Genomic DNA, 12,931 nt, shown 5'->3' on the forward strand with positions numbered 1-12,931 from the left:
GTTTTGCTACTTCAGGGCCTGGACAGCTTGCAATCATTAATGGAAGAATGAATTCAAAAGTTTAGCAGGATGTTTTGCAGGAAAACCTGAGGCTGTCTTTCAGACAGTTGAAGCAAAAAAGAGGATGAATGCTGCAACAAGACAATGATCCAAAACACAGAAATAAATCGACTTCAGAATGGTTTCAGAAGAACAAAATACATGTTCTGGAGTTGCCAAGTCAAGACTTGAACCCCACTGAGATGCTGTGGCATGACCTAAAGACAGCGATTCATGCCAGACATCCCAGGAATCTGACTGAACTTCAGCAGTTTTGTCAAGAAGAATGGGCCAAGATTAGTCCTGATCGATGTGCCAGACTGATCTGCAGCTACAGGAAGCGACTGATTGAAGTTATTGCTGCCAAAGGGACGGGGGGTGCGGTGGGGAGGGGGGCACAAAATATTAAATGTGATGTTCAGTTACTTATTTTTCCCCCTTCCATCATTGTTTGCATACTATCTTCATTAAAATATGAAAACCTATAAATGTTTGGGTGGTTTTAGTTAAAGCAGAGTTTTTTTCATCTGTGTGATTTTGACAAGTATCAGATCACATTTGATGGATATTTTATGCAGGAATGTGAGAAATTCCAAATGTTAAATGAAAATGAAATGTTGAAATGTTTCAAGTAGTTTCAAAAATGTATTTCATACCACTATATTTCCAAAACACATGCATGTTAGTTGTTGTTATTGTTGTTTTAACTATCAAATTTCAGCCTCTGTGTTGCTTTCAATGGATGCATCACATGCAATTTGCAGGATATTGTAATTTTTTAAAAAATTATTTATTTTATCATTCTTCGGTGGCTACGCCTCATTTCCTTTATGCAAATCATGAATGTTGAAAAAAGTGGGGGACAAATGCTGTTGGGTGTCTGTCTTAGGTGATTGGAAAATGTGGAACTGGTTTAGAGACTTGCGCACTCCTCATAGTGTGAAAGGAGGGGCTGCTTTGTTTGGGCGGGGTTTCCTTTCCATTTGAGTTATACCACAGGAGGTTGTTTTTTTTTTTTCTTTCAAAACTTATGTCACTTATGTCAAAGATGTGGATGTTTTGTGAGAATTTGTAACAGAGGTTTCATTACATATCTGCTTAGTGCTAGTCCCTGGATGTCACAGCAAGAAACATAGGAAAGATGCAATTCCCTGAAATATATACAAAACACCTTCTCAGCAATTGTGTAAATTGCATAAGCTACAGATATGAAAAGGCATTTTTCTTTTTAAAGTAAAAAAAAATGAGACCAGCTGTAAGTTCGGACAGAATGGGAACATCTTGTTCCTTCTGTGCTTTCAGCCAAAGGTCTGGTTCTGGTAAGGACCAAGGGAAGACCCATTTTTAACGTGTGTGCATTGTTTGTCCTGTAATAACCTCACGGTTTGGGTACAGCAATGAAAAGGAACACTGTCAGATCAATTTCCTTAGAAGTGGTGCCTGTGCAAATTCATTTCACTTCTGCCAAAATGCATAAAGTACATTTTCCTTGTGTTAAAAGGAAGAGGAAATAAACTCCAAAAGGCTTTGTCAACTTGAGTTTAAAATGAGTTGAGTCCCAACAAAATATTTGAAGCGCTTTCCTTAACACGGTCAACAATTGGAATCTAGAGATCAGACAACATTGTTGACAAACGCTAGTGTCATTCGCAGGAGTTTCTTAGCACAACACGCAATTTCACTTGTGAAACTTTCCAGGAAGTAAACTCCTACGTCTCAAGGCACTAGTGTAAATGATATACCAAACATGACTAGGTTACTAACGCATATTCCTACCAAAAGGAGTAACATGAAGCGTAGAGTGATATTTTGATGAGCCCTTTAGAAGTCTTTTCATTACTTAAAAAAATACACAGGTTTTGTGGATTAAATATACAGTATATATAGTATATAGTAAATATAGTAAATAGTATATATAGTAAATATATAGTATTTTCTTATTTTCTGGCTTGATTTCCAGTTTTATGTTCAAATATGATTTAATTGCTTCAGTAAGACTTCACTTTAAAGCGGCACTATGCAGCAATTCTACTTTCAAATAGCATCTCTAAATAATTTTGATCATACTGGCTTGAATTTCTTTATCACGCTGGTATTAAAGGGAATTGTGCCTTCATCGTTGCCTTGGTGACCCCACAACACCTACTTTAGGAACTGATAATATCGCTTCTTGTGTGAGCACATAATTCAGTAGATTTTCATTTCAAGACATTAATAAATGCAAAGCTGTTAAAGTATTAAAGAAGCATTTTATCAGTAGTAGTAGTTATATTTTGACCTTCTACGCCCCTGTACTATGACTGGCCATTTGGCTGTTTCTTGGTGTATAATGCTTGAGTATTACTACTATGTTTAACCTGTAATAGGGCACTCATTGAACTGACTGGCTGCCTTTGACCAATTTATTTTGACTGGGACGGACGAACAAACATTCATCCCTTCGGCCTCTCCCGATCAAAATTAATTGTATGTCTAGCACTGCCAATGGCACTGAAAGGTGAGCATTCTCATCCAGTTGCCCAGTTTGAATAAATTGGGCAGCTATCCTTGTCAATGAATGGGAATGGGTTAAATTTAGGGTGTTCCAAAATGTTTGACCCCATTTCGCAGGCCAATAATTTTGACAATTTTCGTTGGAATGACCTCAAATTTTCACAGCTTGTGTAGAAACGTTTCAAGTTTTTGTGTGTAACGTTTGGCATTTCTATCTTTTCAGGTTTAGAAATGCCGTTCACTTCAAAAGAAATGCATTCTGCGTGTAAGAGTATGCTCGGACTCAGTCCCCGCAGACAGCGCAGTGTGCCTTCTTCACAAATTTTGCAAAGAAGGCACCAACTAAACAACAAAACAGAGAATTACAGCTGCACTGGAACTGTTACCGAAGACATGCTACAGCGAGTTTGGCACGAGCTCGAATACCGACTCGACGTGTGCAGAGTCACAGGCAGCGCTCATATTTATGAAAATCTGCGATAGAACCAACAAATATTTGTACTTTGTAAATTTAACCAATAAAACTTATGACCTTCAACATAAAGTGTATTTAGTTCATTAAGATCCATCAAGTAGTTTCCAAAATATGGGCATTTAGAATGGGGTCAACCATTTTGGAACACCCTGTACTATGAAATTTACAAAAAATTACAAATATACCGTAATTTTCTCACTCTAAGGCGCACCTGCCGATAATCCGCCCCCCGCCAAATTTGGCACGAAAACGGCATTTGTTCATAGATAAGCCACACTTGACTATAAGCTGCAGCTGTCCTCACTGTATTTTGAGATGTTTACGCCAAAAGGTATTAACCGGTAACACGAAATTTGACAGAGGCATCATACGAGTGTCATAATACCAGATGAACCACGATTCATTGCTTATTTAAGCTTCATTTGGTCATCACTGCTCCCTTTGGGGAGACAGTCAACCTCTGCTGCCACCTGCTGTCAACACTGTTGTTGTCCAACATGCTTCCTAGCATGCATTGCAGTGCTAGAGATTTAAATAAGAATCAAAATTCATGTTCTGTGCTAATTATTTCTTCAGTTACTGCTCCAGTCTTTTCATTAATTGCTCGTTATGGTATTTGGTGACACTTTATATGACAGTGGCGCCATAAGACTCATGTAAAAGAGCCAAGCTGGACATGAATGGAGTTAGTGACATAATTTGTCGGATGACACTTAATTGACATCTGTCATAAGCATTCAGTCATGCCCATGATAGTGTCATATCATAATTATGATGGTCTTGTGACAGTCTTATGACAACCCTGTCAAATAAAGTGTTACATGTTAACCCAAATAAACCAACAAATAAGCCGCATTAGACTATAAGCTGCAGTATTCAAAATGAAGGAAAAAAGTAACGGCTTATCGTCCGAAAATTACTGTAATCGGATTGGAGTACATGTAGGTGGAACCTGCTGAGCATAACTGCTTGTCGCACCGCCGACTGTGCCGGTGGGCCCGCTGCAGGGTCGTCAGCCGGGAGCTACCCCTCCTAAATGTTTTGCCCCTTTCATCCCGGAACATCTCTGGGTGGTGGGCAGTGACCCGGACGTCTCCCTGCCACTCCCTGCAGCTGGTTTATGGCCTGGGCTCCAAGGGACTCTGCATGGCAGGGCAGTCCAAGTCCCTGAGTCAAGTGCAAGCCTGACCACATACCAAGCAAAAACGGAGATCCTAAGGCCTTTGTTTCCCCCACACTCTATCTTTCCGCCAGAGCCAGAAGCTGCCTTGCTCTGCTTCCTCTGCCAGGTCCTTCAAGGCTTTCCTCAGTTTCATTCCCGTGATTCCGAGTGACACCATGAGCCACTGGGTGGAGGTTCCTGTGAAGCCTTTACACCCGACCTTTGCTGGTAAAACTCACTTTCCAGCCTGCTTGGCGTCATGCAGCAGCCAAGTCGGCGTATTTTTCCTTTTTTCTCTCAAACGCGATGTCCATCCCCTCTTCCCACGGAACTGTTAGCTCCGCCATGATGACTGTCCTCATGGGAACAGACGAGAGGACAATGTCCGGTCGGAGGGTGATGGATGTAATGACTCCGGGGAACGCAAGCTGCCGGTCCGAGTCGGCCCTCATGTTCCTCTCGCCTCCGGGGGAAAAGTAGGGACCACTGATTAGTGCTGATGCTGTGCCTCTTGCCTCCTTGCTGGATGAACTGGATCCTCTGGTGTGATGTTAGCGGGCTGGTGTTGTTAACTTCAAGCCTACGGGCCTCGAGGACTTTGGCCAGCTTGCGCAGGACTTTATTATGGCGCAACCTGAACTGGCCCTGTGTCAGTGCAGCCTTGCAGCCAGAGAGAATGTGTTGCAGACTCTGGTTGCTGGAGTTGCAGAAATGGCATGTCTCCTCTGTGCCATACCATAAGTGCAGGTTCTGGGGATTGGGAAGTGTGTTGTATGTGGCTTTGATCATGAAGCTCAACCATGGCTGGGGCGTCCTCCACATGTCGGCCCATGAGATTGTTCTATTGACAACAGCCTCCCAAGTCATCCATCTTCCTTGCTGTTGTTGGCTGACAGCTCAGATTTTGTAGCTCTCTTCTTCGATCTTGATGACTTCGGAGATCACCAGGTCTTTCCTTTCCTTCCTTGAAGCCTTGGACCACATCTTTGGTGTAGGACTCCAGCCGAAGCCAGACCTGCCTTGCTGCTGAAACCCAAAAACTTCAAGGTGTTTTAGGTTGGTAATAGCCAAATCGACAGCCTTGGTGGCGACCCACTTGCGCCCTGTGCGTCCATGGGCCTTGGCGTTTCAGACAGCTGGATCAGGTGAGTCCCTAAGTTCAAAAACAAGCCTCATCTTTTCCTGTCTATACCCCAAGCTGATGGACTTCAAGGGGAGCTTCAGTGTAGTGCTCCCAAAAAGCATCAGGGCAGACCTAGCCACTTGCGGATGTAGTTATTGGCTTTCGCGTCCAGTTTCTGGGCTGTTGTAAGGCTGACGTCGCAGAGTTTTAGGGGCCACATCAGTTGCTGGTACAGAGTGAATTGGTAACACCAGACTTTGAGCTTTCCTGGCAGGGGGCTACGGTCAATCTTGCTTAGGCCGTCCAGCAGCTGGGAGCCGATCGAGGTGGCCATGTTTGTCTGACAGGTCAGCTGTGTACAGCCTTCTAAGGCTCCGTACTGGTTGGTCCACTAACAGCGGGATTTCCTCAATGTTGACCGTGAAGCGGATAGTATCGGTCCGTATGCCTTTCCTGATGGAGAGGCTGCGGGACTTCGCTGGTTTTATCCTCATCCGGGCCCATGCTAGCAGCTCTTCGAGCCTTTTCAGGGGTCTTACTGTGCAAGCCGATGTCTGGAGGAGGGTTGTTTTGTCGTCCATGTAGCTCCGGATATCTGGAAGTCGGTGGCGAGATTGGGATCTAACGCCTCTCAAATGCTGCTGTAAAAAGGATGGGCGAGATGGAACAGCCTATGGCTATCCCTTTCTCCAGGCGGTGCCAGCCAGTTGAGACCTCCTGGTCAGAGTAGGAGATTTGGAAGTTGTTGAAATACTTTGCTACCAGGCCCTCAATGTGTGATGGTATGTGGAAAAAAATCCAAGTTGAAGTGGATGAGCTGGTGGGGAACAGACCCATAGGAATTTGCTAGATCTAGCCAGACCACATACAGATCTGACTTGCTCTGCTATGCTGATTGGATCTGTTCTCTTTGATGTATTCTCCTAGCTCCTGCTCCAAAACCTGCAGTGTTCCCGATTTCTTCTCCTCCAACAAGCCCCGGGCATAATTGAAAGGGTCTCGAAAAAAACCTGCCCTTGCTCTTTCTTTGCGGCTTCTGCGCTTCTTAATCCGTTCAGCTTGCCTTAGCTGGGCTAGCCTGGCCCTGAGTTCTCTTCAGAGGCTCTGGAGGCCTTCTTTCTCCTCTCCCTCTGCTCTCCTCCATGCTTTCTGTCGAAGACGTCGCTCCTTTACCAGCAGGAGGATCTCTCTCTCTCCCTTCTCTCCCCATCAGCCTCGGTGTAGCGTTTTTCCTCTGCATTCCTCCGAATCTTTCTCTACCTTATTCGTAGATGATGTGGACGATGTTGTTCAACTTCGATATAGTGTTGCCCTTTAGGGCGCCTAGGAGGACTGGGTGCAGGGTGACATCGAAACTACTCAATCCTTCTTTGTCGCTGGCTTTCAGCCACTTGATCTTGGATTTCCGGACGGGCTTCTCCGCGCTTCCAGTGGAAGGCTCCTTGGCAGGTTTTTTGACTGGTACGCCTCTTGTGGGGTAGCTTGCAGCTGTTGCGGGCATGCTTTTATATTGGCGCAGGAAGCGTAGAACAGGAAGTATGTACATGTACAGACGCCCCCCCTCCCCCCCCCCCCCCACACACACACACACAGCAGACGAGTGACAGTGGTGACAGCCTGCATGTGAAGCATCCAGAGGCAACGGCTGTATATAACCCCTTTTGTACTGTTTATTATGCATTTTCAATAGTGGTTGAATACTTGGGGCGAGTTTATGTGGTTGTTTTCGATCATGTGCAGACGCTAAATGATACATGCTAATCATTTGTGTGGATTGTTATTGCTCTATCAGCAGGTAGTTACTGTATAAACGGAAATTTTTAATTGCTGTTATTGATGATGAGACTGATTTTATTTTATTTTTATTCTGCAAGTGCTGATGTCATGAGAAGCTGAATAAAGTCAGCAGACCACACGGACATCCGAAAATGGGGCGCCCAATGAGCTTAGCTCAATGTCTAGCTAAGACTTAGCTCCAACGTGTTGAGGAGGACAGTACAATGATGTATAATACACAGGTTTTTGGATATATATATATATTTTTTTGTAATTTAGAGGGTGCTTTGACGTACACGGAAATCCGGGTTACATCGCCAACATAGGAATAGAACTCGTTCATAAACAGGGCTACCTGTATCCCATTCGCACTCACTTTAGAAAAGAAGAATTCGCCGATTGACATGCTTTGTGCTAAAATACGAACAGGGGCACTTTAGGGGCCATCCAAACTAGATTTGGGGCCAGTGCCCCTCTGGCCCCACCCCTAAAACCGCCACTGCGTAAATGTTAAGCGGATCTACAGATAGAAAGACTTGTACGTATTTCTTAATAGATAAACGTTATCATGAGTTAAAATAATTTGCTATTGAAACCCCTCTTGATGTTTTTGTTTTTATACAATTCGTAAAATTACTTTAACTAGTAGGTCGCCATTGTTGTCTTAAGTGGGGCAAATTGAAACTCCGCTCACCATTTTGGAGGTGCTCCCTGCTGTACATGGTCGACATTTTTAATCCTTGGTTCTTGCTTAGTAGTTGTCGCTTTTGAAAGCTTAGTTTTCAAAAAATTACGTATATTCATCTTGCCTCTTCGGTCCTCAGGTAGTTTTGGCTAACCAATGCAAATGACCGTCTAAATTGGTAGTCACATGATCTGTTCGAAAAATAATTTTGATCCATTATAACATTTTTTTTGTTCATTTCATTCATTTTTGTTGTTTGTTTTATTGCTTTACAATTATATAAGCAATATTTTACCGGGAAAGTCTTAAATTTAAAATCATACATAGGAAAGTCAATTAGATGCAATGACACTTCTTGGCCTTAAACTCCGCGTATGATTACGGGTATTATTATCATTACATTATTATTCCGATATTTATTCATAATTTATTTGTTTTGCTCTTTGTAGTTGCTATTTGCTATAGTAACAGCAGTAATTATTAAAGATTTAGTGTAGGTTTTCGGGCTGGGGAGTCAATTAATGGAATTATAATGTATTCTTATGGGAAAATCCTGCTCAACATATGACCATCTCGACTTACAAACAAGGTCCTGCAACAAATGAACTTCGGATGTAGACGTATCACTTTATTAGAGATTTTTAAATCAATGGCAATATTTTAAGTGTTTCTCATAACATATTTTAGTAATAGAGAACAATTGTGGCTTATTACAGGCTACAAGTCTTTAAGTCAGAGGTTCCCTATCATATTGTGACCCAAAATGTTATTTTTTTTCCTCAAAAAACAAGAAATGTCACTTGCCCTATAGAGGGGAAAAAATTTTTTTAATGAATTTTTGAACAAGGTAACGTACAGTGAAGAACCTCTGTCATTAATATCTTTTTCTGTCCCCCTATTTGTGTTGTCAGCCCCTGTCACGGTGCGGTAAGTAATAACTTTACAAAGAAATAAACTACCGACTGGACCAAAATGTTTCATTTGTATACCTGTCAAATTGTACGGTTTCGGCGTAATTTGTACAAGTGAGCACTGATTTTTAAATGTGTACGCCGTACGTTCAAAATCGCTACGTTTTTCGTGCATTACATTTTTTTTCTCAGTTTGGATTGTGTCACCGTTTCGGCAACGAGGCAATGTGTGTTACTATGCGTTTCTACGTTGGTTGAACGACGCGAGAAAAGTCAGCGACTCGGAGAGAAAAGAGCAGGAGTGGGAAGGAGGGAAGAGTGTTGTGACGCTGTTGCAAACGCAATGCTAGGGTAGGTGGCTCCAAAATTTCCTTTCTGTAGCCGACAGCCTACAATCTACGCCCACTTGATGTTACACTAGATAACACATGCATAAAGAACTATATGCGAAATGACAGACTCGGCGGCGTTAGTAAACTGCTACTCTTACTGTAAAGCAGTAGACTTCTCAGAAAGGCTCTGTTGTAGTGAACCTTCCTAGCGAACTTAGGTAACTTTTTATCTAAAATACTCCTAAATCGGCAAAATCTTGACTTGAATCTATCTTAAATGATGAAACAGTTTTAAAACTTTCACATGTCAAAAGTAGACGGAAGGGAACTAATTCAAAAACGGGAGCAATTTTAACCATGTGATTGATTCACAACACTAAATGACTTCCAAACATAGCAAAGGTTACAATGTTTTTTTGTTTTTTAATAAAAGAAAAAACATGAAAGGACACACCAGTTACTTTGCCAAGTAACTAATTACTCTTACATTTAAGTAACTAAGTTACTAACTCATTTACTTTCTGGGAGAAGTAATTTGGAACTGTAATTAATTACGTTTTTGAAGTAAGATTAACAACAGTGGTTATAAAGATGAAGCCTGCAGAATGAAAAGTGACAAAAGCGGAGATTTTATTCTGCCAATTTGTTGCCGAACACAATTTGCCTGCAACTAGTGGTGATCACTTCTCAGAATTAGCAAAAGAAATGTTCCCTGACTCAAAGATTGCATCGGTAAGTTAATTTTTAATTTATAATTGGACACACTTACGAACTACCTTCAAGTCAAACTGAATTGCTAGCTGAAGTGCAGCCATCAAAAGACATGATAGAAATTGCAAAAAAGTGCTACATACAATTATAAAAAAAGTCACTGTTAAATTTTAGTAATCATGGTGTAGCTCAGTAGTTCTCAAATAGTGGGGCGAGCCCCCCCAGGGAGGCGCAGAACGATGATGGGGGTGGTGTATGTGACCTTGGGGAACATACTTTTTTGCCGCACTAGAACAGAGTTTAATTGCACATCCACTGAGTGGGTGACAGTGGCGCTCTCATTTGCAGCATGTGCTTTTTTTTTAACCAAACAGGAGCGCACAGCAAAGAGAACTGGAGATATGAAAAGCTAAGACAAAAAAATATGACGAAGCGTATGTAGCATTTGACTTTGACTTTTAGTACAGTGGGAGACGAGGAAAGACCAGTTTGTATGGTTTGTCTATAAATGTTCCCAGCGGAGAGCAGGAATTCTTTTTTTTTTCCAGCGAAAACGTGCCGAATATTGTCAACAATCGTCCTGCTTGGTCGGTGTTACATCAGTAAACCGGCGAGCACCGTCAGCATCATATAAGGTGGCATACCAAGTTGCTCAATGCAAAATAACCCAACACCGCAAAGGAGCTGATACTGCCTGTAGCAAAAATAAAAACTGTCTCTCTGTCCAGTGACACTGTTGTTTTTGTTCTATTAATTTTTGCTTTTTTTTCAGTCTTTTGAGGTAATGTTGCTCATCAATTTTAATATATGATTATTTATTGAGTTTATTCTTTTTTTTTTTTCAGTATCAAATGGTCTTTTTTTTTTTTTTTTACACTTTTTTTCTTTAATAATAAAAAGGACACAATGTTATGTAAAGGTGTACTTATATAATATTAAGAATTTTATAGACAAATGTTACTACAGTATATTTACAGTGGCGGCAGAAAGTTGGGGGGGCACCGAACATTTACGTCTCCCTGGGGGGGGGGGGCGGGGGGCGTAACAGGAAATAATGGAGAAGCACTGTTGTAGCTGAAGATATTGATTGCACCAGGTTATATGTGACAATATTACCAATAAATTAATATTATTTAAAAAATTGAGTTTTATTTTTGTTTCATATTGCACGCTTTTTAAAACGTTGGAAGATTCGTCACCATTTTGTAAGGACATACACACAGTGCCTTGCAAAAGTATTCGGCCCCCTTGAATCTTGCAACCTTTCGCCACATTTCAGGCTTCAAACATAAAGATATGAAATTTAATTTTTTTGTCAAGAATCAACAACAAGTGGGACACAATCGTGAAGTGGAACAACATTTATTGGATAATTTAAACTTTTTTAACAAATAAAAAACTGAAAAATGGGGCGTGCAATATTATTCGGCCCCTTTACTTTCAGTGCAGCAAACTCACTCCAGAAGTTCAGTGAGGATCTCTGAATGATTCGATGTTGTCCTAAATGACCGATGATGATAAATAGAATCCACCTGTGTGTAATCAAGTCTCCGTATAAATGCACCTGCTCTGTGATAGTCTCAGGGTTCTGTTTAAAGTGCAGAGAGCATTATGAAAACCAAGGAACACACCTGGCAGGTCCGAGGTACTGTTGTGGAGAAGTTTAAAGCCGGATTTGGATACAAAAAGATTTCCCAAGCTTTAAACATCTCAAGGAGCACTGTGCAAGCCATCATATTGAAATGGAAGGAGCATCAGACCACTGCAAATCTACCAAGACCCGGCCGTCCTTCCAAACTTTCTTCTCAAACAAGGAGAAAACTGATCAGAGATGCAGCCAAGAGGCCCATGATCACTCTGGATGAACTGCAGAGATCTACAGCTGAGGTGGGAGAGTCTGTCCATAGGACAACAATCAGTCGTACACTGCACAAATCTGGCCTTTATGGAAGAGTGGCAAGAAGAAAGCCATTTCTCAAAGATATCCATAAAAAGTCTCGTTTAAAGTTTGCTACAAGCCACCTGGGAGACACACCAAACATGTGGAAGGAGGTGCTCTGGTCAGATGAAACCAAAATTGAACTTTTTGGCCACAATGCAAAACGATATGTTTGGTGTAAAAGCAACACAGCTCATCACCCTGAACACACCATCCCCACTGTCAAACATGGTGGTGGCAGCATCATGGTTTGGGCCTGCTTTTCTTCAGCAGTGACAGGGAAGATGGTTAAAATTGACGGGAAGATGGATGCAGCCAAATACAGGAACATTCTGGAAGAAAACCTGTTGGTATCTGCACAAGACCTGAGACTGGGACGGAGATTTATCTTCCAACAGGACAATGATCCAAAACATAAAGCCAAATCTACAATGGAATGGTTAAAAAATAAACTTATCCAGGTGTTAGAATGGCCAAGTCAAAGTCCAGACCTGAATCCAATCGAGAATCTGTGGAAAGAGCTGAAGACTGCTGTTCACAAACACTCTCCATCCAACCTCACTGAGCTCGAGCTGTTTTGCAAGGAAGAATGGGCAAGAATGTCAGTCTCTCGATGTGCAAAACTGATAGAAACATACCCCAAGCGACTTGCAGCTGTAATTGGAGCAAAAGGTGGCGCTACAAAGTATTAACGCAAGGGGGCCGAATAATATTGCATGCCCCACTTTTCAGTTTTTTATTTGTTAAAAAAGTTTAAATTATCCAATAAATTTTGTTCCACTTCACGATTGTGTCCCACTTGTAGTTGATTCTTGACAAAAAAATAAAATTTGATATCGTTATGTTTGAAGCCTGAAATGTGGCGAAAGGTTGCAAGGTTCAAGGGGGCCGAATACTTTTGCAAGGCACTGTAACTATTTGTAAGCTTGCCAACAGCTTCGGGTTGACAGGTATGCATTAAGCTTGAGAGCGATAAACCGATATGACCGGATATCCGGTTTTACAGGTGAGAGATACAGATGTATCGATAGTAAAGTTACCATTCGACAGTAATTACCCATTAAAAATTCAATGAACCGGTAGTAGAGATAGAATTTGGCTATCGCGAGCACAAGAATCGATTTCTAATGGCTAGTTCAATGCATTGCTTAATATTATGGTTGTTCCGATCATGTTTTTTTGCTCCCGATCCGATCCCGATCGTTTTAGTTTGAGTATCTGCCGATCCCGATATTTCCCGATCCGATTGCTTTTTTTTTTTTTGCTCCTGATTCAATTCCAATCG

Source organism: Corythoichthys intestinalis, chromosome 18 (assembly GCF_030265065.1).
Source record: "Corythoichthys intestinalis isolate RoL2023-P3 chromosome 18, ASM3026506v1, whole genome shotgun sequence".
Taxonomy (NCBI): Eukaryota; Metazoa; Chordata; class Actinopteri; order Syngnathiformes; family Syngnathidae; genus Corythoichthys; species Corythoichthys intestinalis.